This window comes from Zea mays, chromosome 4 (assembly GCF_902167145.1).
Source record: "Zea mays cultivar B73 chromosome 4, Zm-B73-REFERENCE-NAM-5.0, whole genome shotgun sequence".
NCBI classification, from domain to species: Eukaryota; Viridiplantae; Streptophyta; class Magnoliopsida; order Poales; family Poaceae; genus Zea; species Zea mays.
The window spans coordinates 9,685,989-9,712,290 of record NC_050099.1 but is presented as its reverse complement, the minus strand read 5'-3'; the positions used below and the strand labels follow the sequence as shown (position 1 = coordinate 9,712,290).

Sequence of the window (26,302 nt, the reverse complement as noted above, 5' to 3'; positions counted from 1 at the left end):
CTCCGACTCATCCGAGCCCTCGAGCCCAGAGCGCTCGACGGCCCGGATGTATGTCCACACCTTGGCGGCGATCCCCTGGGAATCATCAGATGACATCGGGGGAGAGGCATGGACCGGAGACCTCTCGGACTCGGAGGAAAACTCCTCCTCCGAGTACTCTGAGTCGCCGAAGTCCTCCGAGGGGGGACTTGGCTCTCGCTTCCGTTTGTCACCGGAATGGTGCAACGAACTTCCGCTGTTCTTCTTCTTGCCCATGGTTGAGAGGAAAAGGATAGCAAAGAGGAGAATAAGCAACGAACGGCAGAAGAGATGTGTGAAGACACCAGTGAAGCAAGCGCTCTATTTATAGGGGCAGAAGGCAACCGCTCGTCTCCTACCACGGTCACTAAACAATCACAAATATTTAATATGCAATTCAAATCGTCTGGAAACAAGTCAGGCAGTAGACGCCGTTTCACGTAATATGACACCCATTGGGACTCAAGTCAACTGCTTGGACGATATGATTACACCCTGCGGTCACATCAAGTTACTACTCAGAGGCAGTCCGCTAAATGCTCAGCGCACCAAGCCATCCCTTGGCTATACCCATTGGGGGGGGCGTCCAGGAATTTTCAATAGATTTTCCCAAGCAGTCGCATCCATACAGTATACACAATGAATGTATCAAGACAAAAGGAAGATATTGATAGAGATCGGAGAAAAGCCAAAAATAGTTGCCGGAGTACAAGTCTAATCAACAAAAGCATTGAAGCACGAAGCGAAATGAAGACTAGCCAAAGAGCCATCTACTGGACGTCCAATCTGTCACCGATCAAATAAATTTCAAACCTAACAGGACACGGGTAGATCACATTGCTGATCTCAAATACAAAAACCATATGCTGACCTCTAAAGCATAAACTGATGACAAAGTGTTGATTTCTAAAGCATGAGTCTAAGACAGAAACAATGACCTCTAAAAAAGCATGGGATGAGGACCTTTGAGTGGATTATTTTCATAAATCCACTCAAAGCTCGGGGGCTACACCCATTGGGTGCACCTCCGATGCACCCAATGAGTCATGAACCCGAGAACAGAATGCCGATCTCTAAAGCATAAACCAACGACGAAATGCTGACTTCTAAAGCATGAGTCTAAAACAGAAATAGTGACCTCTAAAAAAGCATGGGATGAGCATGGGATGAAGACCTTTGAGTGGATTATTTTTAGTAATCCACTCAAAGCTCGGGGGCTACACCCATTGGGTGCACCTCCAGTGCACCCAATGAATCCTGAACCCCAGAGAGCAGAATGCTGATCTCCAAATCATAAACCAGAGTCAGATCACAGATGTTCGAAGAATAAAGTGAAGACTGGTGAATAATGGCAGGAGAAGATAATAGAAGATTGTTTTTACCAAGCTACTCAGAGTTTGGAAGCAACAACTCGATAGGCATGTCCTCAAAGCATTCCTTACCGAAATCAAAAACTGCAAGCTGGACCTAGAATCTTTGGGCCGATTATTTCAAAATCAACTCAAAGATTGGGGGCTTATGGGGGACAGATATCCCCGGGTCCACTAGAAGGCAAGAAGGCCTCGTGAAAGGCCTTAGGCCCATTATTTCGCAAGGCCATCCCTTCGTGGGCCAGGGGAGGAATGTCTGGCGGAATGGATCGGCGAAAGATTGGATCAACTCGAGCCCGGGCAGCCCAATGAATTCAAGCATTATCCACAGCAGTGATCCGATTCTCCCGCACTGCGGCCTCAGGCGTCGGAACTGAACGATGATAAGTCAGCGGGATCGTAGGAAGATAATTCAGTCGGTTCACTATTACTTAGGCGCACATTGTTATCATATCCGCATGTATCGCCCCACGGTCAAGTATATAAGGCCCAGGGGGCACCCCATCAAAAGGTGGATCTCATTCATTAGCCAACTACTCAACTCTCTAGCATCCCTCGTACTAGAGAACCCCCTGTAGCCTGCCCCATAAAGATGCACACCAGGACGTAGGGTGTTACGCATCTCAAAGCGGCCCGAACCTGTGCAAAATTGCCCACTGTCTCTCGTGCATCTAGCATGAACCATCGAGCTACAGTCGGTTACACCATCCTACTCCAGAAAGCACCTCGAGGGGCAACCCCAGGTGCGCAGTCGGACCCAAAACACTGACAGAGGCTTTCCACCAGGTCTTAGTTTCAAGTGTAGGAGCAATTTGTTCATTGTTAGCAAATGTTTGTGAAATATTTGTATTAAGTTTTATGCCCGCTAGAAGGTGGCTACACTCCAGATCATGCCTAGTACATTTCTTCTTCTTCGATGAAGGCAAGTGAATGTAGCGGTGGTTGCTTCTGTTCTGACCTATTATTTCTATTGCCTACACTCTAATATTCAGAAGTATTGGATTCTTTCATAATTGGACTCTATGGTGATGCTTTACTTGCTTGCATTATACTGATGCTCAATCATATATTGATGATGATTATGATTCGAGTATGATTTATGAGATTAATTCACACCCGTGAAGGTAAATGAAGTATTATTTGAGGTTGCTATTGTATTTGAAGGTAAATGAAGTATTACTTGAGGTTGTATTGTATGTGAAGGAAGTAAAGTATATTGATAAATGCAGCATGCCATATACATTGCATGATTCACTTGCATCTAAAGTTGGGTCGTGACCTATGGTCCGACCGTACCGGTACAACTTAACATCGTACGTTGCCCGAGGAGGGGTACGATGCGGATTCATACCCTTAGAGGTATGAAGGCAGAGGACATATGCATTCATTGAAGTGATATTTGTAGATGATGTGGTTTTATACCCTTAGAGGTATGAAGACAGAGTACCTACACATTGCATTCCTTTGCATACATTGAAGTGATATTTGCAGGTATCGTTGACGCAAGGAAGTGTTATACAACCTATTGCAGTTGTTCGAGGAAATGAGATGGTATTGGTTATATTGGGACTACTGAGTTCTATATCTACAAGTATTTCTGATCTTAATTGTGATTCTTTTAAAATGTTGATTAATTCAATTTGTGGTTTAAATATCTCGTCAAAACAATTCGCTTGCTGAGATGTTTCATCTCACTCTTGCATTACTCAATGCAGGTGCTTGTTGCTCATCAAGGGAAGTGGGAAGTAGCAGCACAACCACCTTCACTCTCATAATAACGCTGCTTAGGCGCAGTCATGATTTAATTAGAAGCTTCTTGTCAAAGGATGATTGTTTCTAACTAGTTATGCGCACTGGTTAATTTAGTTCATGCCGTTATGCTTGTCTTGCCATTGCTAGCAGATTATTAATGTCTATTATGTTTTCTTATCATGATATCTATTTATACTTTGTTGCTTCCAGGTTTATGCAATTTTCAAAGGGGATGATGTTGAAATTTTATATACGAATGTTAGATGTGTAGTTTAGTAGCATTCTGGGGTGTTTGTGGATCCCGGGGTGTTATAGTTGGTATCAAAGCTTAGGCTTTAGATTCTTGGCAATTTGAAGATAAATTTGACACACTTGCACATATAGGAAGGGTATGGGTTCAAGTATCTTTGATATATATTAGTGTCTTTGAAGTGCAGATGATAATAATTTCACCCCTCCTTATTCCTTTACGGTGATGCGGTAAGTTGTTTATGGCTTAATGCTTGATATAATTTATTTCTGAAATTTTCATATTGTTTTATTAATGTGGTTGATATCGCTGGTCATTTGTGAGATTGAAGTTGTTACTATGCTTGTCATATAAAAGTATGCCTACGTTGTTTTCACCATGTTTTCATGGTTGAGTTTTATTACAATAATATTGTTATATATGCTTGATTGAGGATGTTTCTAAGAGGAGTGTGAATTGCATGTTTTGGGGTACAAGGTAATCATCAATTTGAATTTAAGTTGTTGAGTGGTTGGTGGATAGCTCCAACTATCTTTGCAAAGAATGATTGTTTATGTCGAGAAACCAATTTGAATTTAAGTTGTTGAATTTAAGTTGTTGAGTGGTTGGTAAGTTGTTTATGGCTTAATGCTTGATATAATTTAAGTTGTTGAGTATATAAAAGAAATGAATATTGGTACTTTTATATGGATTTTGGGGAAGTCTTTACATAGCCAGAATGGCTTACATGTCTCTCTTCTATCTGTGTTTTAGTAGCCACAAAGCCTAGGTGTGGTTTAAAGTGGTTGCATGTTAGTCATGCTAATTGTAGAATAAAATCTTTGATTTTCTTGATCCATTGATTATGTATTAATACGTCGAGGATCTGATGGTTCTCTTCCTGATGCATGTTGTGGAGCCATTGTTGGACCACTTATCTATTGGTTTGAATGAAGTCATTGCCTAGCCTAGAGTTGGTTGTGCGTGGTTAGTCACCTATTCCTAAATGATGTGGTTTTTACATCAGCTTGAGATGTTTGCCAAATGTGTGAAGGATTACGGGGTTAGTATTGACCCTTTAGGTCTGGTACTTTGAGTGCATCATATGATAGAATGAAATGTAAGTTTCTGAACTACATTAGATGAAGACTTATATTATGTGTAGGTTAACCTTACTAGTTGGATATTTTTCTTAGTTGAGATGTTGGATGAAGTATAGTGACATGGGTTAAGCAAGTATTGTGTTGTTGTTGGGCTCTCAGTGCTCTATGTAGAGTTTTTGGCATTTCTTCGATGAACTGTGCCGCGCAAAATGTTATTGGCTTCTTGTCGGCTTTATTGCTCCATTAGTTCTGTTGATTTCCCCCTTTTGGTGGGGTGCAAAGTATGTTAGATTACATGATTATCTTTTCATTATGGCAAGAACAAGGTTTAAGAAGATTAGGAGTTTTGTTTCAATAGAACTACTTGTTTCGTGGTGCTGTGAGGTGAGGTGTTTGATCTTATACATTCATCTGGTGTGGATGTTTCACCATTGAATTAAACTGAATTGTTGAAGTTGGTAAAGGTTGTTTTAAAAGAGTGTCATTTTAAGACATTGATGTTGATGTATGGCTGCATCCAAATTCGATGTTGTGAAATCGTAGTGTTGATTGCATCTATGACTTGGTTTGAGCTTCATTACATGTTGGTTCATGCTTGATGTCGGGTGGTGTAGTTTCCTTAGACAATTAGTCGAGGTAGAAGTTCTTGTGTTAATTAAGACCAATAATGGACCCATGTTTTGAATGGTGCTGCTATATGGGGACCTTGGATGTTTTGTTTGGAGTGGTCGAATTCGAGGACGAATTCTTTTTAAGGGGGGTAGAGTGTAATATCTCAAAAAAAATGTTGCCAAAGGTTGATCTTTGGTGCGTGGATGTGGGAAAAGGGTTGTGGGCCGTTGGATGCTAAGTCAGAGTCATCTATGGCATCGTTTCGTTTCTCCCGCAAAGAAACCCTAGTGTTGGCCCTTTCCCCCTTTTGCCCCTTCTTGGCCGCCCCCTTTCTCCCCCACACTCTTGGCCGCCCCTCCCCCTTTCCTCTTGGCTGGTCGCCCTCTCCTCCCATGGAAGCCCCTATCCACGGCTTCCTCCTCCCTCTAGATCTCCCCCACGTAGCAAGGATTGAGAAGGGGAGGAGCACGTTGAATTGAAGAGGGAGAGAGTGTGGCGGAACCGCCCGAATTATTCCAACTTAAGTGCCTAAGTCCCACCTGGAAGGCTAGACCACACTTAAATAGGAATAAAGGGTCGATTCCGCCATAGCTGGTATCGAAGCTTGTACCACCACAGAGGAATCAATAAACCATAATTACCATCTTTTCGAAAACTAAAACTTGTTAGAAACCAATGTCGGATAGATCGGTAAGGCGATAGGGATGAACATAGAGCGTGAAGCCTTAGGATACTGGGGGGTTAACTAGGTGGCTATTGAGTAAGCCCTACGGGCTACTATAAGGGATGGGGATTTCCCTATTCCCTATAGGTTGATGTGAGGTCGCTTAGGACGAGCATGCATGCATCATTTTATCTAAACTACTTGGTAAGGGGTCGGGAACTTCAAAAGCTATGTGGCATGATAATAAAAGATTAAGTACACTCCAAGACCTCAACGTAACCTTAGAAAAGCCAAGCACTTATTCCCTTTATTTTTGTAATTTTTTTCGCTTACGCTTACCCTTACATAGATGACTTCTCACGAGTCCTCGGAAGGAGGGAACACACAATCCCACACGGACGGGCTTGCACGAGAGGGTTTTCCCCGCATTTTATGGGAGGTACTGTAGGGAGCCGGTTATACGACGCCTCCCCAGTACGTGGTGCAGTTGTTCGAGGAGCACCGGGTACCCGATGTAGGGTGAGGATGACCTTGGAGCCTCATCCCTTGCTGCCAGGCTGGCGTTCGTTGGACTCCGAGTCCTTCGGATACCGGGCTGAAGACACTATTGAGGCCATTGCTCTCCATGGGCTGACGACCTTTTGTGGCTTTCACCCCTTGGAGCTGTCCACTCATCCCATTGGCTTATTCCCCGCCGAAAAGGAGGACAACCCAATGTGGAAGGACAGAGTGGAGCATGCCAAGGATATATGGGCTCTTTACCCGGGGCAAACTACTCACCGGACGGTGTGGTGCATGAATGCCCTGTACCGTCTGCAAGCAGTGCGAGGCGAGGCAATGTCCCAGCTGATGGGCCTGGTGGAGGCTACTAAGATCACCTTGGATAACAGGGAGGACCTTGTGGTAGACCTGTCCACTGAGCTGGTGGAGAAGGACCTCCAGGTGGAGCAGATGGCCACCCAGATTCAAGAGCTTGAGGAGCAAGTAGGAGCCAGGGAGAACACCATCGAGGTTCTCGAGCATCAGCTTCTGAACACTCAGCAGCAACTTGAGGAAGCTAACGAGCACTTGGATATGCACCATCAGGAGATTCAGGACATGGAGGCCGACGGGGCCGACGAGGAGGTTGATATCGAGGGAGGAGAGGAGCCAGAGCCTGCATCGAGCTTGGACACCGCTGGCTCAGGGAGACCACCTTCCCCCGAGTCTGGTGTTGCCTCGTTTGCCCATTAGGTTTCGGAAATTTGGATAGAAGTGTGCGGCAGTAAAACTCCTCAAAACTAGCTTAGCTTTTGCACCTTTGGGGTACTAGGCTAGAGAGAGTCAAGTATTTTGGACACTACTGTAACTATTAGAAAACTCTTTTGGATTTATGAATGATGGATGATGTCAAATCTAACTTATGAAGAAGGTTTTATGTCATGTGGTATCTTTTATGGAAAATGCAAGGAAATGTTTGACCTTTTACAAACTTTGTCTTTTCAAACCTTTTACCACGTATGAACCCTAATGTCAAAAGTTTGGTATTAAGAGCATCCTAAATTTTTAGATGGCAGGAAGAGCGCGTTGTGGACAGAATGATCGCATTCCTCCACCACCGCCGCCGCCTCCTACCATGCAAGAACTGATGGCTTAGCAGAATGAGATTCTGCGACAGTTGGCTCAGCGGCAGCCACCACCTCAGCACTATGGTGGTGGTGTTCACCATCAGCGACCCCTAGCAGTAGCCACTTATCAGGAGTTCCTCAACACTCAGTCGTCGTTGTTCACTCGGGCAGAGGATCCACTTGATGTTGATGTGTGGCTCAGGGTAGTGGAATCCAAATTCCCACTGCTTAATGAAATTTGTTCAGATGTGGCTAAGGTCCGGTTCGCCACCCAGCAGCTTCGCGGACCCGCGCGGACATGGTGGGATCACTTCCTTGCTATGCAGCAAGTTGACCACGTGTTGGAATGGAGAGAGTTCAAGGCAGCATTCAGAGGGTATCACATACCAGCAGGCATTATGGACCGCAAGCTTAATGAGTTTCTGGCACTCACTGAGGGGAATCGTACTGTGTTGCAGTATGCTCAGGCCTTCAATGACCTGTGTCAGTATGCAGGCTATCATGCTGACACAGATGAGAAGAAGAGGGACAGGTTTAGGAGAGGTCTCAGTACTAAGCTCCGCGACCGTCTCAACATAGTTAGGGCCAATAGCTACAATGAGTTAGTCAACTTGGCCATTTTTCAGGAAGATTGCATCACAGCTCGCCAGGCAGAGAAGAAGAGGAAGACCCCTGTGGCAGGACCTTCAGCTCAGCCTCAGCGCTTCAGGATTGCGTCTGACACTCAGAACCGGGGACCTCAGTAGCAGCAGCAAGGGCGATGGGTGTTCCAGCCCCAGCAGCAGCAGCAGGCACCCAACCGCTCTCAACCCCCAGTTCAGAGGAACAACAACCAGCCGCAGCAGCAGTACTGTCAGGCCAACGACAACAGATGTTTCACTTGTGGTAGCACTAGACACTACGCCAAGAATTGTCCCAAGAACCAGCAGAGGCAGGGGCAGAATTATAATCAGAACCAAGGCAAGAGGTAGAAGGTGCAAGTGAGGCAAGGCAGGCTGAACTTCACCACTATGGCTGACATTCCAGAGGGAGCACCCATCATGACTAGTATCTTTTTCGTTTTGAATTATCCTGCAGTTATTCTTTTTGATTCAGGCGCTTCACACAACTTCATCAGCGCAAAATTTAGTGCCAAATGTCAGCTAACTTTTTACCACACAAATGGGGGCATTACGATTGCAACCGCAGGAGGCAGGGTTGCCACCTATCAACTCAACCAGCGCGTGCCAATTAAATTGGGTAGTCTTGTATTTAAAACCACTTTCCTGATCATGGGATTGGAGAGCGTGGATATGTGATACCCAATTTTCTGAAAAGAAGTTAAATTTATTTTTTCCTTTTCTTTCATGATCTGTGTAGTTGGGGTTGGAATTTTTTAGGAAGCATTCACCAATAAAACTGTAGAATACTTGTTGGACTTGTGCGCTGGGGTCGGGAGCAGACGTGAGAGCGAGTTTGGGCCGTGGATCTCGATCCGTCGGTGGGGAGCCCATTAGTTTCCCCCCTTAACCCTAGCCGCCCCCTCCCTCTCACTCCCCCACCCCTTTGGCCGCCCCCTCTCTTTTCCTCTCTTCCACTCTTGCAGCTGCCCCAATTCCTCTCCTCTTGGCTACAGCCGCCCACTCCTCATCAAACCCTAGCCACCCCTTCCCCAATCCCCCTCCCAAGGTGCAGCCCCTCTCCTTTGGGATCTCCATCGAGTGGTGCAAGCCTCTAATTGGAGAATTGGTGGAGGAAGAACAAAGAGGTGAAGGAATAACTCAAGGTGATCTTATGTTTATTTTGTATTTTTACTGCGATTACGTTTGATTAACCGTTCCCCTAAGCGAATTGGTGGTAGTGATGTCCTGATTTTGGGTGGCAGGCGGACAGAAGTATTGTGGGCAGTTTCTGGGATTTTTGCGGTGGTAATTAGCTGTAATCACTATGATAATCATGTAGAGCTTTGTCTTACCTTTCCAACGAGTACTTATGCGCTCGATTCGGAGTTATAATTTAGGAGATATCGCTGTTTGAATCCGGGTATGTTGCTGTCCAAAAAACAGATTTCCGCAGGTGGGCGAACAACATTAGTATTATCAGATTATGGGTATTTTTCGTGGGAAATTAGTGATAATCAATATGATAATCATGTATAGCTTTGTCATACCTTTCCAACGAGTACTTATGCGCTTGATTCGGAGTTATAATTTAGGAGCTATCGCTGTTTGAATCTGGGTACGTTGCTGTCCAAAAACAGATTGCATGATGTATCTTGTGAACGGTTTTGGGCTAAGTAGATGTGGGAATTTTATTATCTTTGGAATACAAAACTTGTGAGGAATTTTATGTAGATGCTTCCGGAGTTTTTGATTGATATCACTGCGGTTATAATTTTAAAGTTATGAAATTATCAAGCAGCGCCGCTGCAATTTGGTGGTGATGGGGAGAGTTGTCGCTCGCGACGGGTTGGAATTGTGCGTAGGTGCGGCGTTGTTTATTAGCGTTTGTTATGTGAATTTGTGCACTAAGGTGTGTGTCAAAAATAGGTGGTGGACTTCCGATCATACTTAGTACCATTCCAAATTTCCGGTGAAGGCAAGTAAATACAGTGGTGGTTGCTACCGTTTGGTTTGCATCCTATTCCCTATCATTGAGTATGCATAAGTTTTAAATATATTAATCATTGAATTCTATGATGAAGTTTATTGGTTTGAAAGTATTAACTCTCAATTGTCTAATATTGTGGATGATCATAATTTGGTAATGATATATGTGGTTGATTCCCATCTTGGATGAAGTTGAAGTGTTTTTTTTGAATCATGGTATATGAAGTGTTGTAGGCATATCATGCACCTCACATCATCCATCTTGCATTTTGAAGTTATATCGTGATCTTATGGTCCGACCGTACTGATACATTTTTAGCATCGTACGTTGCCCGAGGAGGGGTAGGATGCGGCTTCATATCCTTAGAGGTATGAAGGCAGAAGTCATCCTTGCATTTGCAGACATTTGCACTCATGAGGAATATATGAAGTGTGACATTACTATGTTACTATTGTGGTTTCTACCTGCGAGGTGTGGTAACTAGGTGTGTTGTACGTTGTATACGTGCTGCACCTTCGTAATAAGAAGGTTGTGGAATCAAGTGGTGGTAAAACAATGTTCTTATGTGGTTAAATAGTTTGATATTATTTTACTTGCTGAGATGTGTCATCTCACTCTTGCATTACTCAATGCAGGTAGTTGATACATGTTGGGAATGAGGGGAGTAGCAGCACGTGCACTTTCACTCTCACAATAACGCTACCCAGGCGCAGCCATGATTTAATTAGAAACTTATTGTCAAAGGAAGTTTGTTTTTTTATATAGTCGTGCGCACTAGTTAATTCAGTTCAGGTCGTATGTTTATCTTTCCTTGCTAGCCGATTAATAATACTTAGTATGTTTTTGTCATGATATATGTTTATACACTGTTGCCCCCTCATTTATGCAATCTTGCAAAGGGGATGCTGCCGAAATTTTATATATGGACGTCGGAAGTGTAGTTCAGTAGCATTCCGGGTTGTTTGTGGAACCCGGAGTGTTACAATTGGTATCAGAGGATAGGCTTTAGATTCTACACAATTTGAAGATAAATTTGACACACTTGCACATATAGGAAGGGTATGGGTTCATATATCTTTCATATTAGTATTTTATTGTATAGATGACTAGAATTTCCTTACTCCAAATCCCTTTATGGTTTGATGGGGTATGTCGTTAACGACGTAATGCTTGATATGAAATGTTACTTCTATTTAATATTGATTTCATGATGTGGTTGTTATTGAAATTATTATGCAAGTGAAGCTACTAATGTACTTGTTTTATATACATATTATCATGATGTTTTTTTTGATGCAATGTTTACTAATCTCTGAGCTATTACTATCATACATTTCTGTATGCTTGACTGTGGATGTTTTTTTTCCAAAAGGATTCTTGGGTTCTAGTACTTGTAGGACCGATTGTTTATTGAGCTTGTGTATAGAGGATCTAATCCGACTTGGTGTAGTGTGAAAACACTATACAATGTAGTTTTATGGTGTTGTTGAGTTTGATTGACTGTTGGGTTACAACCCAACTTATCAATGTAATATTTCCATGGGTGCAGTGCTTTACACCTCACCTTTTTTTGGCTAGTGTGGCTACTTGCCAACTTGATCTTAGAGTACAATAGGTTTGTCTCCATAGAGCAAAGGCAATGTTGTACTGTCTATGAAATCTTGAGACTAGTAGAACTCAAGTGAATTTGTAAGATGACGTGGATAGATAAGTTCAACCATGTTTACATGATAGGTTTTCTTATTGTGTGCAACCTTATCTTTAATAATAAATAGGGTGATTTCAAGTGGATTTTATGTCTATATTATAGTTGAAGAGGCATGCATGTTTTCCTTTTATGGTTTGTTTCTATAGCCAAAAAGGTTATGCATAATTTTTATTTGTTGGAGGCTAGTCATGTGGACGATATGGACAACCCATTTTATATTGTTTTTAATCGCCGATGATATATGGTAGTTTTTTATATGATCAGTTCTATATGCATGCTTGTTGAATTATTATTTGGACCGCTTTATCTTAAACAAAGTCAATGTTTAACTGGAAGTTGCTTATGTTTGTTAGTCATCTATCTCTATAATGATGTGGTTGTTGCATCAGATGGAGATTTTTTTATATGAATGATGGTTTGATAGGTCATGTATGTCTACTACTTTGAATTCATCCTATGACATCACTAGGTACAAATTGTTCAAGTGCAATAATAGGAGGTATTGTTGTATGTGAGGTTAATCAAGGTAGTTTGGTTAGGTGGATTGTCTTATTGAAGTCCAATTACTCCTGTTGAGCATAGTATCGTGTTATTATTTTAGTGTTGAAAGTAATATTTATGAAGCTTTTGCATGAGTCTGTGTCAAGAAGTACATTAGTTTTTCTTGTTGTTATCCCTCCATTGCTTTATGAGTATTGCAGATTTTATCTCTTTTAAGAGGAGAAAAAGAGGTTATATGACATGAGCACCATTTGCTTCACGTCAACAGAATAGTTTTGGAGATTTCTAGTAGTTGGATTCTAGTGTAATAACAACCATGTTTTATAGTGCTGGAGACGGGTATGTCAGGTGTTTCATACATTGTCGATACATGGATGTTTGACCTTAGTGGCATTAACAAACGAGGTTGTTGATTTCATTGATTGTTGTGCTTAGTGTTCTAACCTATTTGGTAGTGTTATTTAAAGACTTTGTGGAGTTTCATCCCAGTTTCGTAGTGGAAAATCCTAGTGTTGATTGCACCTGCCAATGACTTGGGTTTCATTTTATATTGTTTTTTTATTGTTGATAATGTGTTGTTTGGTTTCGGGAGGCATTTCAAATTAGTTGGAGGCTGAATCAGGCTTCACTTATCTAGAATGTTTTGTAGTATGTTTCTTCATCTTTCCATAGGATGCTTAATCACCATGTTTGGTCTAAACATTTGAGAGATATGGGTTTCTTAAAACATCCTTGTTGGTGTCTCTAGCAGAGTGAGTCTTTAATTTTGTACGGAAGAGTAGATATTGAAGACGGTATAATTTGGACTTTGTGGATTATGAAAGTTTTAGTAATTTCATGATCTTTTCAAAGAGTATGGGTTTCTAATTCTCATTGCATATAATTGGAGTTAGGTTGCTCTGAAGTTGTTGCACTGTTGTGTCTGAACTTTAGGCGTCGTTATAATCACCAATAAATCGACCGTGTTTTGATAGTTGCAGAGCCCAAATTTGCGAATTCTCTTTAAGCAAAACTTGTAGGTCTTTTCAGTACCTTTTTAATGGGTATTTACTTGTAACTGTCTGTTAAATAGATTTGGAGAGGTGGTTGCCCGGATATAAGTCAAATCTCTAATGTGTAGTATCTCAGGCTGAGTTTAGTTGTAGGTCATGCAGAGTTGAGGGCTATAAGGATAAATTAGGGTGCAACTTTATTGCAAAAGTCATGGACAATTTTCAAAACTTTTCCAACGCGTGTTCGTTGTAGTTTAAGTTGAGTATAGCAGGAGTTATAGGTTTTTGAATTTTAGTTGTCCATTGTTTCAATCCTATCCGTTTTGCAACAAAAGAGTTGCATTGTTTTATCGGTTTGGAAACCAATTCCGAGACACTCATTATAATAAAAGTTCTAGGGAATGTTATAATCTTTTCAATGAGTTTGTATTTGCAAAATTTTGTTAGCTGCAGGGAGTTATGATATAATGTATAGAATGTGCTTGGATGAATATATGGGCAGACATAACATGCTTAAATTGATTCTTGTTTGCATGATGTGAGATTAGGCTTAAATGATTTAAAAAGTTATCATATTGCTTCTATACTTATATTTGTTCTAGGTGTCCCTTAATGAAGAACCTAAAGTTATTAGTCTTTCAATGAACGCTTAATCTTAGTTGAGTAATGAACCTGATAAAATCTATTGCTTGCTGTTGGGACTGCAGGACCAGTTTTAGTTATGCAGCTAGTTCAATGAAGTAAACCATCTTTTCTGTAGAGATGTTATTTATAAAAGTTGTAGCCAACTTCTTTATCTTACTTGTGTAAAAAATTCATGACCATAGGTCTAGTAGTTTGGGAGTTATGATTTTCTCAAGTCCAGTCTTGAAATCTGTGCAGATTCTATACAGATTTCGAAGCTGACCTTGTTTGCCCAATTTAAACTTCGAATAACTTATTATAAATTATAAAGAAGTTGTAGTACTTTTCTTAATCTTTTCAACAAATTTTGGATTAATTTTTTTTTTGGAGATCTATAAGTTAAGTTACAGCTGTTTTAAGTGTGATCTCTGAATCTGTCCAAATTTGGACAGCAGAGCCTTTCTCGTGTCTTTTGACCTTAATATGCATTGAATTAACTTGATATGTTTATAAATGAATTATAGACAATTCTACTAGCTTTCTAAAAAGTCTAGGAGCACCTGAATTGGATGATTGAGACTCCAATTATGGATTTTTTGAATTGAGTAGTTGAATTATGTCCAAGTCTGGACAGAATTTACGTTTAGCATTGTTTGACCTTTCTAAGTGTCAAATCTTGTTGTGATGATAATACCAAGGGTATAGTGGACTTTATAAGCTTTCCATAAAGTCCTAGTTTACTAATTTTCGATGCATATTTTGTGAGTTAGGAGCAAAACAATTAACCGCTGTGCTGCTATCTAGGAATATGCAAGCATTAAGTTGCTCTCTTGAAGTTGCTCTTGTTTGGCTAAGTTTGGTTTAGGCTATAGGAACATTATATGCCTTGCATTCATATATACATTTCTTGAAGTACTTGCATATGTCAATGATTGATTTGGTGTCAGGAAAGCTTGGTCCGAGGTATATAGGACCGTCTACTATCTTGGCCAAGTTGGCAGCTGGGCTTAGCACATGTAATTGTCGGAATCTATGATCAGAGTACACCATGTATTCCATGTCTTTATGTTGAGGAAGTATTTGCGGAATCCAGACCATCAAATCGAGCTAGAGCCGATTCCTGTGTAGCAAGACCAGACTCTAGAGTGTCGTCTGCTGCGTATCTTAGAATCCTAGGAGCTTGAGGAGCTGATGCGGCAGAAGTACTCGAACTTTTCTTTATGTGTGAGTTTTGTTGATTCATTAATCTTTCTTTTGTTGTTCCGATAGAAGCGTCGGAATTCGAGGTCGAATTCTTTTAAGGGGGGTAGAGTGTGATACCCAATTTTCTGAAAAGAAGTTAAATTTATTTTTCCCTTTTCTTTCGTGATCTGTGTAGTTGGGGTTGGAGTTTTTTAGGAAGCATTCACCAGTAAAACAGTAGAATACTTGTTGGACTTGTGCGCTGGGGTCGGGAGCAGACGTGAGAGCGAGTTTGGGCCGTGGATCTCGATCCGGCGGTGGGGAGCCCATTAGTTTCCCCCCTTAACCCGAGCCGCCCCCTCCCTCTCACTCCCCCACCCCTTTGCCCCCCCCCCTCTCTTTTCCTCTCTTCCACTCTTGCAGCCGCCCCAATTCCTCTCCTCTTGGCTACAGCCGCCCATTGCCCATCAAACCCTAGCCACCCCCTTCCCCAATCCCCCTCCCAAGGTGCAGCCCCTCTCCTTTGGGATCTCCATCGAGTGGTGCAAGCCTCTAATTGGAGAATTGGTGGAGGAAGAACAAAGAGGTGAAGGAATAACTCAAGGTGATCTTATGTTTATTTTGTATTTTTGCTGCGATTATGTTTGATTAACCGTTCCCCTAAGCGAATTGGTGGTAGTGCTGTCCTGATTTTGGGTGGCAGGCGGACAGAAGTATTGTGGGCAGTTTCTGGGGGTTTTGTGGCGGTAATTAGCTGTAATCACTATGATAATCATGTAGAGCTTTGTCATACCTTTCCAACGAGTACTTATGCGCTCGATTCGGAGTTATAATTTAGGAGATATCGCTGTTTGAATCCTGGTATGTTGCTGTCCAAAAAACAGATTTCCGCAGGTGGGCGAACAGCATTAGTATTAGCAGATTCTGGGTATTTTTCGTGGGAAATTAGTGATAATCAATATGATAATCATGTAGAGCTTTGTCATACCTTTCCAACGAGTACTTATGCGCTTGATTCGGAGTTATAATTTAGGAGCTATCGCTGTTTGAATCTGGGTACGTTGCTGTCCAAAAACAGATTGCAGGATGTATCTTGTGAACGGTTTTGGGCTAAGTAGATGTGGGAATTTAATTATCTTTGGAATACAAAACTTGTGGGGAATTTTATGTAGATGCTTCCGGAGTTTTTGATTGATATCACTGCTGTTATAATTTTAAACTTATAAAATTATCAAGCAGCACAGCTGCAATTTGGTGGTGATGGGGAGAGTTGTCGCTCGCGACGGGTTGGAATTGTGCGTAGGTGCGGCGTTGTTTATTAGCGTTTGTTATGTGAATTTGTGCACTAAGGTGTGTGTCAAAAATAGGTGGTGGACTTCCGGATCATACTTAGTACCATTCCAAATTTCCGATGAAGGCAAGTAAATACAGTGGTGGTTGCTACCGTGTGGTTTGCATCCTATTCCCTGTCATTGAGTATGCATAAGTTTTAAATATATTAATCATTGAATTCTATGATGAAGTTTGTTGGTTTGAAAGTATTAACTCTCAATTGTCTAATATTGTGGATGATCATAATTTGGTAATGATATATGTGGTTGATTCCCATCTTGGATGAAGTTGAAGTGTTTTTTTTGAATCACATTATATGAAGTGTTGTAGGCATATCATGCACATCGCATCATCCATCTTGCATTTTAAGTTATGTCGTAATCTTATGGTCCGACCGTACCGGTACATTGCCCGAGGAGGGGTACAATGTGGCTTCATATCCTTAGAGGTATGAAGGCAGAAGTCATCCTTGCATTTGCAGACATTTGCACTTATGAGGAATATATGAAGTGTGACATTACTATGTTACTATTGTGGTTTCTACCTGCGAGGTGTGGTAACTAGGTGTGTTGTACGTTGTATACGTGCTGCACCTTCGTAATAAGAAGGTTGTGGAATCAAGTGGTGGTAAAACAATGTTCTTATGTGGTTAAACAGTTTGATATTATTTTACATGCTGAGATGTGTCATCTCACTCTTGCATTACTCAATGCAGGTACTTGATACATGTTGGGAATGAGGGGAGTAGCAGCACGTCCACTTTCACTCTCACAATAACGCTACCCAGGCGCAGCCATGATTTAATTAGAAACTTATTGTCAAAGGAAGTTTGTTTTTTTATATAGTCGTGCGCACTAGTTAATTCAGTTCAGGTCGTATGTTTATCTTTCCTTGCTAGCCGATTAATAATAATTAGTATATTTTTGTCATGATATATGTTTATACACTGTTGCCCCCTCATTTATGCAATCTTGCAAAGGGGATGCTGCCGAAATTTTATATATGGACGTCGGAAGTGTAGTTCAGTAGCATTCCGGGTTGTTTGTGGAACCCGGAGTGTTACAAGATATCATCTTGGGGACTGACTAGTTATCACGACACCATGCCTTGATCGATGTAGCAGCGAGAGCCATTGAGATACGCTCACCTTTTTGTGGAGAAATCACATTGTACTTGCCTAACCAGGGTTGTACCCGTTCCTGTGCCTTCGCCCTAATAGAGTCACCTGTTGAGAGAATCCCAGGGGTATGCGAATACCCCGATGTTTTACCAGATGAATTCCCAGGGATGCCGCCCGACAGATACATAGAGTTTGCAATTGAGCTGCAACCCGGAACCGCACCTATATCTAAGAGACCCTATAGGTTGCCTCCAGCAGAATTGGCAAAATTGAAAAAGCAGTTACAAGAGTTGCTGGACAAGGGGTTCATTCGCCCAAGTACTTCTCCATGGGGATGTCCAGCCTTGTTCGTGAAGAAGAAAGATGAGAGTCTGAGAGTGTGTGTTGATTACCACCCTCTCAATGCGGTAACCATCAAAAATAAGTATCCATTGCCCCGCATTGATGTATTATTTGATCAGTTGGTGAGGGCCAAGCTATTTTCCAAGATAGACCTTCGCTTCGGCTACCATCAGATCAAGATCAGGGCTAGTGATATTCCGAAGACGGCTTTCTCTACCAGATATGGGCTTTATGAGTACCTGGTGATGCCTTTCGGGCTGACCAATGCCCCAACATATTTCATGTATTTGATGAACTCAGTGTTTATGCCAGAGCTGGACAAGTTTGTGGTGGTCTTCATTGATGATATTCTGGTCTATTCAAAGAATGAAGACGAGCATACAGAGCATCTACACATAGTACTTCAGCGACTGCGCGATCATCGCTTGTATGCTAAATTGTCCAAATGTGATTTCTGGCTGAAGGAAATTAAATTTTTGGGTCACACCATTTCTCAAGATAGGGTATCGGTTGATCCTGAGAAAGTACAAGAAGTGATGGCTTGGAAGCCTCCTACTACTGTATGACAGATTCAGAGTTTTCTGGGATTGGCAGGATATGATCGGCGCTTCATTCCAGATTTCTCCAGGATTGCCAATCCAATGACTGAATTATTGAAGAAAGGAGTAAAGTATGAATGGAGTCAGAATTGTGAAGATGCCTTTCATACATTGAGGCAGCATCTGATGACAGCACCTGTGCTAGCACAGCCTGACAACACCAAATCTTTTGAGGTTTATTGCGATGCTTCAGGCACTGGATTGGGATGTGTCTTGATGCAAGACAACAGAGTTATTGCCTATGCATCCCGAGCACTCAGGCCTCATGAGCAGAACTACCCCACCCATGATCTGGAATTGGCTGCCGTAGTTCATGCTCAGAAGATATGGAGACATTATTTGATGGGAGCTCATTGTAATATCTATACCGATCACAAGAGTCTCAAGTATATTTTCACTCAGGCCGATCTTAATATGAGGCAGAGAAGATGGTTGGAATTAATCAAGGACTATGATTTGGAGGTGCATTACCATCCGGGCAAAGCCAATGTTGTGGCAGATGCCTTAAGTCAGAAGGCCCAGTGCAACTGTGTAACTATGGACTCTAAGATCGCTACCCTGTGTGATGAGTTGTGCAAATTGAATATGGAAGTGGTTTCCTCAGGTACATTGGGCTATATTTTAGTAGAGCCCACTCTACATGAGCAGATAATCATGGCCCAGATGGATGACAAGGGTGTTCAAGTCATCAAGGAAATACTCGAACAAAAGGTAGATAAGTACAAATGCTTCCGTCAGGATAGCAAGGGAGTTCTATGGTTTGAAGACAGATTGGTTGTTCCTAAGAATCCCGAACTCAAAAAGAAAATATTGAATGAAGCTCACCTTTCCAAATTCTCCATGCACCCCGGCAGTAACAAGATGTATAATTATCTCAGATCCTTATACTGTTGGACCAGAATGAAGAGGGAAATTGCTAAGTATGTATCTGAATGCGACACTTGCTAGAGAGTCAAAGCTAGTCATTTGAAGGTAGCTGGTGCCTTACAGCCTCTTCCCGTACTAGCTTGGAAATGGGAGGATATTTGCATGGATTTTATTGTGGGTTTACCCAACACATCCCGACACCACGATTCTATTTGGGTCATTGTGGATAGGTTGACCAAGACAGCTCATTTCTTGCTAGTACATACCACCCACAGGGCAAAAAAGTATGCAAAAATTTATATTGACCAGATAGTTTGTTTGCACAGAATACCAAGGACTATCGTGTCAGACAGAGGAGCACTGTTCATAGCACGTTTCTGGGAGCAACTGCAAGAATCATTTGGGACCCATGTAATAAGAAGCTCAGCAAACCATCCTCAAACAGATGGTCAGACAGAAAGGGTAAATCAGATTTTGGAGGACATGTTGAGGGCATGTGTGTTGCACTATGGGAAGAATTGGGATAAGTGCCTTTCCTTGGTAGAATTCTCTTATAACAACAGTTACCAGTCTAGCCTAAAGATGGCATCGTTCGAGGCCTAGTATGGGAGAAGGTGTAGAACACCGCTAAATTGGTCACAAGCTGGAGAGAGGGAAATATTTGGACCTGACCTGCTACTTGAAGCCGAAGAGAAAGTCAGAGTCATTAAGAAGAACCTGGAAGCTGCTCAGGCCAAACAGAAGAGCTATCATGATAAGAGGAGGAAGCCTCTACAATTTGAAGTGGGAGATCATGTTTATCTTAAGGTGTCACCCACCAAAGGTGTTCAGAGATTTGGAATCAAGGGCAAGTTAGCTCCAAGCTACATTGGGCCCTATGAGATCAAAGAAACTTGTGCACCTGTAGCATACCAATTGAAGTTGCCACCCCATATGTCATCACTTCATGATGTATTCCACGTATCTCAGCTGCGAAAGTGTGTCCGCTTACCCACGGAAGTGCTACCTAAACCAGAATTGGAGATAGAACCAGACTTGTCTTATCAAGAGCACCCCATCGAGATATTGGACCAAAAAGAGAGATCAACCCGGGCAAGGCCGATCAAAATGTATAAGGTTCAGTGGAGCAACCATTCAGTAGAAGAGGCTACGTGGGAGACTGAGGATTTTCTACGTTCTCGCTTCCCCGACTTTCTGCCTAAAGGAGTCGGTACGTAATCCAAAGCCCCACCCCACCTGCCCTTTTGAATCTAAATATAAGAAAAACTTAGTTGTTAAGAGTAGAGTAAGTTTTGGAAATAACTCTAAAAGGACTTCCTTCTGAAGTTGCAAAGAGGATGACATTCGAAGAGCAGTTAATTAGAGCAATTTGGTTAAGGGAAACGGCAACACACCAACACACCTTCTTGGTACCCCTCTAAAGGATCCCTACCCAAATCTCGGGATGAGATTCCGTTAAGGGGGGAGGGCTGTAACACCCCAGGTGTTACCCAAGGCCCTAGGTTCCTACATGCACTTATGACTTGTTATCACATGTGTTTAAGTGGAGGAGAGGGAGCACCAGAACTTTGGAAACCATGGGTTAACTAAGGAATGTTCATGATAAAAGCCTTACCCAAGCATTTTATGCAATTATCACCTTAGACAAAAGAGGTTCAAACCCTAGACCCCCCATCTTAAAGCATTAGACCTCCAAGCATGAGATTAGTGGGAAAGCTAATCAAATGGCCATTTCTTGACCTAAACCCTTTACCAAAGTTTAAGTACACTAAAATATCTACAAAACTTAGTAAGAGAAATATTACAAAAAGGCCCCACAAAGACCCCAAATCAATTCACTAAGTAGAGAGCACACTAGAGCTCTCCATTTTCTCTCTAAGTCCCCAAAACTACCCTAATCCAATGATCAGATGCGTTCACCTTTATAATGGCGCCAAACCCATGAGGTCTAAATAGCAAAAAGGAGCTAAATTACCTAAGGAACACCCTGGAAAAATTTGAACCGAAGCCAAGACCTTTGGACATGATTTGACATCCATTTTGTCTTAGGGCGAATAGTGAAACAGACCCGATTTGGCATCCCCATATCTTGTGAACTAGGGCATATCTCCCATTGGAACTCACACATAATAGCTAGCCCTAGGTTCCAGGAAGAGATTTGTGCAAGTCTCATGGCAAGATTCACACATTTGTGATCTCTGCAAACGGTTGAACAGAGGCAGAAGCAAACGCCCACGTGTTCGACGTGTTCTGGCGTGCCAGAGCACGCCCCAACGCTCGACCCAGCGCGCACCGCACCGCGCCAAGCCAAACCCATGCCCACGCCCGCGCCTATAAAGCCGACCGAGGCCTCGATCGTATGCCCTCGCTCACTCTCAACCTCGCCGAAGCGCAAGTTCACCGGCAATTGCTCTGCGCATGACGTGCCAGCGGCCGCCCGAGACCCGACCACCATAGACCGGCCACCCTAGCCTTTCCTCGCCCCGTCCGACCCTCGAGTGAGCCTCTACGTGCCTCGGTGAAGCTTCTAGAACCAGGAATCGAGATCTACCTCGCCGGAGGCACCAGTTCAACGTCGCCGGACTTCACCAGATCGCCGGCGTACGTAGACTGAGCTCCACGGTGAGTCTTTCTTCAATTCCTTGCTACTGATTTACTGATGAATGCCTCCCATAATTCCAAACCCCTAAAGCGCATCACCCGAAAGAGAGAAGAAGAAAAAAAAGAAAGAATAACCTCCAATACTCTTCTTTGCAAATTGGGTATCACAAAGGGGAAAGGGGGAGGGGTGGACAAGTGTGTGGGGGGAGAAAGGGGGGGCAACCAAGAAGGGGCAAAAGGGGGAAAGGTGACTACTAAGGTTTCTTGGCGGGAGAAACGAAATGACGCCATAGATGACTCTGACTTAGCATCCAACGACCCACAACCCTTTTCCCACATCCACGCACCAAAGATCAACCTTTGGCAACATTTTTTGGGATATTACACGATGGGGATTAAATAACTCTCATTGGCCTCGTCAAATACCCACAAGAATAAATACCGACGGGGATTAGTGTGTGGGCCCGACAACAGGGAATTAATCACTTTTGTTGGTCCTTATCCTGGCCGAAACAACAGCAGCAGATCCAAGTTAAAAGCGAGTGCATTCAAACTAAAATACATTAATTGCTGATTCAAGGTTTTAGCACATTGCCTACTTTTTCCTGATTTTCTAAAATATTTGTAAGGTTGATTTTGAGAGTAGAGAGAACTCTATGTACTGCCTAGGCACAACAACCGAGAACCTCGTGGTGGCCAATGGAGTTGCCAAGACTGTTGGCTAGCTTGTCATGCATTTCTACGTATGTACGTGTGGGCGCGCGCGCCAACAGATCGATGACACGTACAACTTTCAGAAAGCGCTGGAGCACTGCACGTTACTACTATCCCAGCTCCATACCTGCTCAGCCCCCGGCCAGAAACTCTGCTGGTTAGAGAAGCTCCATCATGCATGCATTCGTGCTACAGCGGGTGGCATATCATCCAATGCAACCACAGGCAGTCTGGCTGGCTTTGCACATATTTAATTAGCTCTTGCCAACCATATATATATATATATATATATATATATATATATATATATATATATATATATATATATATATATATATATATATATATATATATATATATATATATATATATATATATATATATATATAAAGATGAGAGAAGGTGGATATGATGTTGTAGTTAATTTGATTTTTTTGGGGTCCTATGCACCGCATAAAACTAAAATGTTATCACTGCAATAAGAATTCTGATCGCTTTGTGTGTCCGCGCGGCCAATCACAGCAACTAACGTAGTCAAAATTTATACTAGCAAATATTTGTTTTCAAATCTATTTGCACAGTTGTGTTATTTTATAAATTTTGTCGGTCGGCCGGTGACTTACTTATATATAGCAGTACTATTACCAACTTGTGTAGGGCTTGTATCACAATTACTTGTGTGTATCAGCTCATATGAAATAATGATAGATATAATCCATTTATATAGATCGAGGATACATGTATATTATATAGACACACATACAAAGAGAGTACATACAATACCGGTAGAGAAATGGTAGCTACAGGTAGAGGTCCAGCCGTCCAGGTACATGCATGCATACGCGAAATATACGGCGTCATGCATGCCATAATATGCCTTAATTCATCTCGGCAATGATGCATGGCTGGATACTAGAGACATACAATACCGTAGTAATAAGGTGGTGGGACCTAAAACGGAACGCCAGCCTGTGTAGTACAGTACTAACTTAAGCGTGCCGAGCGGAGCACCGTCAGGCGCGCGGCGGCGGCGCCGCGCCGAGGGTGTGGTCGTACTGGATAGGCTTAGGGACCCACTTGCTCGCATTGATGAATGTGTTCGCCGTGTACACGGCCGCCTTGACGTCGGCGTGGAGGACGCGGAAGCCCGACCACTTGAGGCGGTCGGCTGTGTCGGCACCGGTGCCGTTGTTGCCATATTCCAGGTATAATATGGTCTGGGTGGTATCCTCGACGACCTTGTTCTTGGTCCACGTGACCCAGCCATTGGGGCTGACCACGCGACTGAGATACAACTTGATGAAGACGACGTGGGAGAAGTTCCTGTAGGGGCGGCCGAGGTAGGTCTCCACGCTGTCGAGGTCCACGCTCGGCGCCGCTTCCACGGTGCACATGTGTAACGAGAAGCCGGACTCACGTTTGTGTTGTTGCAGCCCTGGGCTGTCAGCACATTGTGCTTGCCTTTCGGTGGGCGGCGCAGCAGCAGTGGGCAGCTCTGGAACATGGCCTGGGCATTGCCAAACATAAAGTCCATGGTGCCCTAGATCGAGGTCTGCAGGTAGAACTGGATCCCGTTCTCCACGTACAAGGTGTCCTCATGACCTTCAATGCTGCACCGGTAGGCGACCGACTTGTTTGAATTTGACGGTAGCGCCACGGCCTGCCTGCCTTCCGGCCCAGCCGTGTTTCTGATTGTCAGGTTCTGTGCTATGAAGCCGTGACCCAAGGCATCTGCATAGCAAATTAATAGTTCTGTTCTGATTTATAGTATGCATGCATGACAGCTCAACTGCAGTGAAATATAGATCGCTAGAGTTACTCACTCACTGTCGCTGTCATGTTCATGGGGACGCCTGTTGCATTGCTCTTGTTCCCCGTGATGGAGGTGGCAACGACCCCATCGCCGATCAGCATCACGTTCCTTCTTGTTATGTTGATGGTCACGTCGTAGACGCTAGCGAGCACATGCACGACGTACTTGTCCTCCACCTCCTCGGCTTCTTGTGGTGCTGGTGCGGCATTCAGGGCTACCTAGATGCTGGTGTAGCAAGGCAGCGGAGCAGCGACGCCACCACACCGCTTCACCATGATAGCATCCGCACGCGGAGGCCAGCTCCCCGATGGATCAATGACGTTGGATAGGCGGCTGAGAACGGCTGCGTGGTCGTCGTCGTTACCACTGCCAGCACATCTCTGCACCACCGCTTGCAACGACAACCAGCGTAGCGAGCAGCAGGGCCACCGCCATGGACAGGCCCAGGCTGCACCACCTCACGTCGCCTACCATCCCCTATAAGCTGCGATTGATCTGATCTGATGTGATGGTACACTGGCTCCTAACCTTACACACTTACCTTTGTTCGTGTCTTCGTTGGCTAACACTGGCAGCATCCCATATATATAGGCCCGGCCCTCTCTGCCCGATCGAGCCAGAAGCCTACATGTGCCCACGACGAGAAGCCGGCGCGGGGCAAGAATAATGGATCAGGGAAGAAGGGCCCTTCATGTCAGCCTCCTAGTGGTTAAGTAAAGGAAAATGTTCCCCAAAATGATTTAATAAAGAAAAAGTTTCCCAGAAAGATTCAGTAAACTAAAAAGATTTCTGCACGAGTTCTTTCCTCTCTTATTTATGGATTCTATATACATAGTTTTTCCGAGTTTGTTGAGGACGACGATGCATACTGATTGCTTTACACCAAAGCCTGCATAGTGGGGTGTATTTTTTTTAAAGACGGATTCCGTTATCAATAGTCAGTGCTATTTTTTAGTGGTGGTTCCTTAAGAAAACCGCCATAATTTCTAGTGGCGGTTTTCTTAAAAAACCACCACTAGAAATCATTTATATCCTTAATTTTTTGAGTTTTCCAAACGATCTTGGATGATAAAACCACCAACATAAAAGTTGTGGATCTCGAAAAGTTATGAAACTTTTAGTTGACAACTTTTTTATTTGAAATCATCTCTAGTCTCAAAAATTACATTCAAAATTTTAAAATTCAAAATGCAAATTTTTATTACTTTATATATTCTTGGATGTTGTTCATCCAACCGTAGATATTTCTACTTTTATGATTTGGTTAAATAACTTTTTAGAACTGTTGTAAGGGGTGCAATACATCTAAGATTCTTCACAGAGAGATGAAACAACTTGGATGCCCGTCGTGATCCATCCTACTCTTCTTGCTGGCCTTTTTTTACCAAATAAATTGTCTATACGTTATTTGTTACACTTCTATTCTTTTTGTTTTAAAGAGACATGTGCATACATTGTCGTGTGGTAGTGCCTAACAAATGTCTTTCATAATGGTAACTCCAATTCACAGTTTGATATTACTTTTATGAGCATTTGTTGCACCCTCCTCAGTGTTAATACAACAGATATTAGTGGAGAGCAACAACTCAACATTGTATGTTCTAAAATAGCCTCTAAGACATCTGCAGTATGTTGTCTTTATTTTTATATGGTTACACATTCCATCCAATCCCTCAGCAGTAGCTGATGATAATAGGGTGTTCATATTTTCTATTCTGGTCCATCTGATTCTGTTGGAGTTTATGTTGATTATGGTTCTGAGCAGGTGCCGATCAGCTATTGAAGACACAATGGACTTTGCATTCACTACCAACAAGAGCGAATTGTGTGGTGTGCATGAAATTGAGGCAATAGGTGGTTGTTCCAAAGCATCTACTTGTCATGAGATGATGAGCTACACTTGTGGAGCCCTAAACACTTATATGCCTGGAATTCAAGGTTGACGTGCTTATTGATTGTGTAC

At 42.8% G+C, this 26,302-nt stretch overlaps 1 pseudogene; it reads right to left on the bottom strand.

The window, feature by feature from the left end:
* Positions 1-23,539: 23,539 nt before the first annotated feature.
* LOC118476873 (putative pectinesterase/pectinesterase inhibitor 38) overlaps positions 23,540-26,302 on the bottom strand; it is a 34,484-nt pseudogene continuing 31,721 nt past the window's right edge.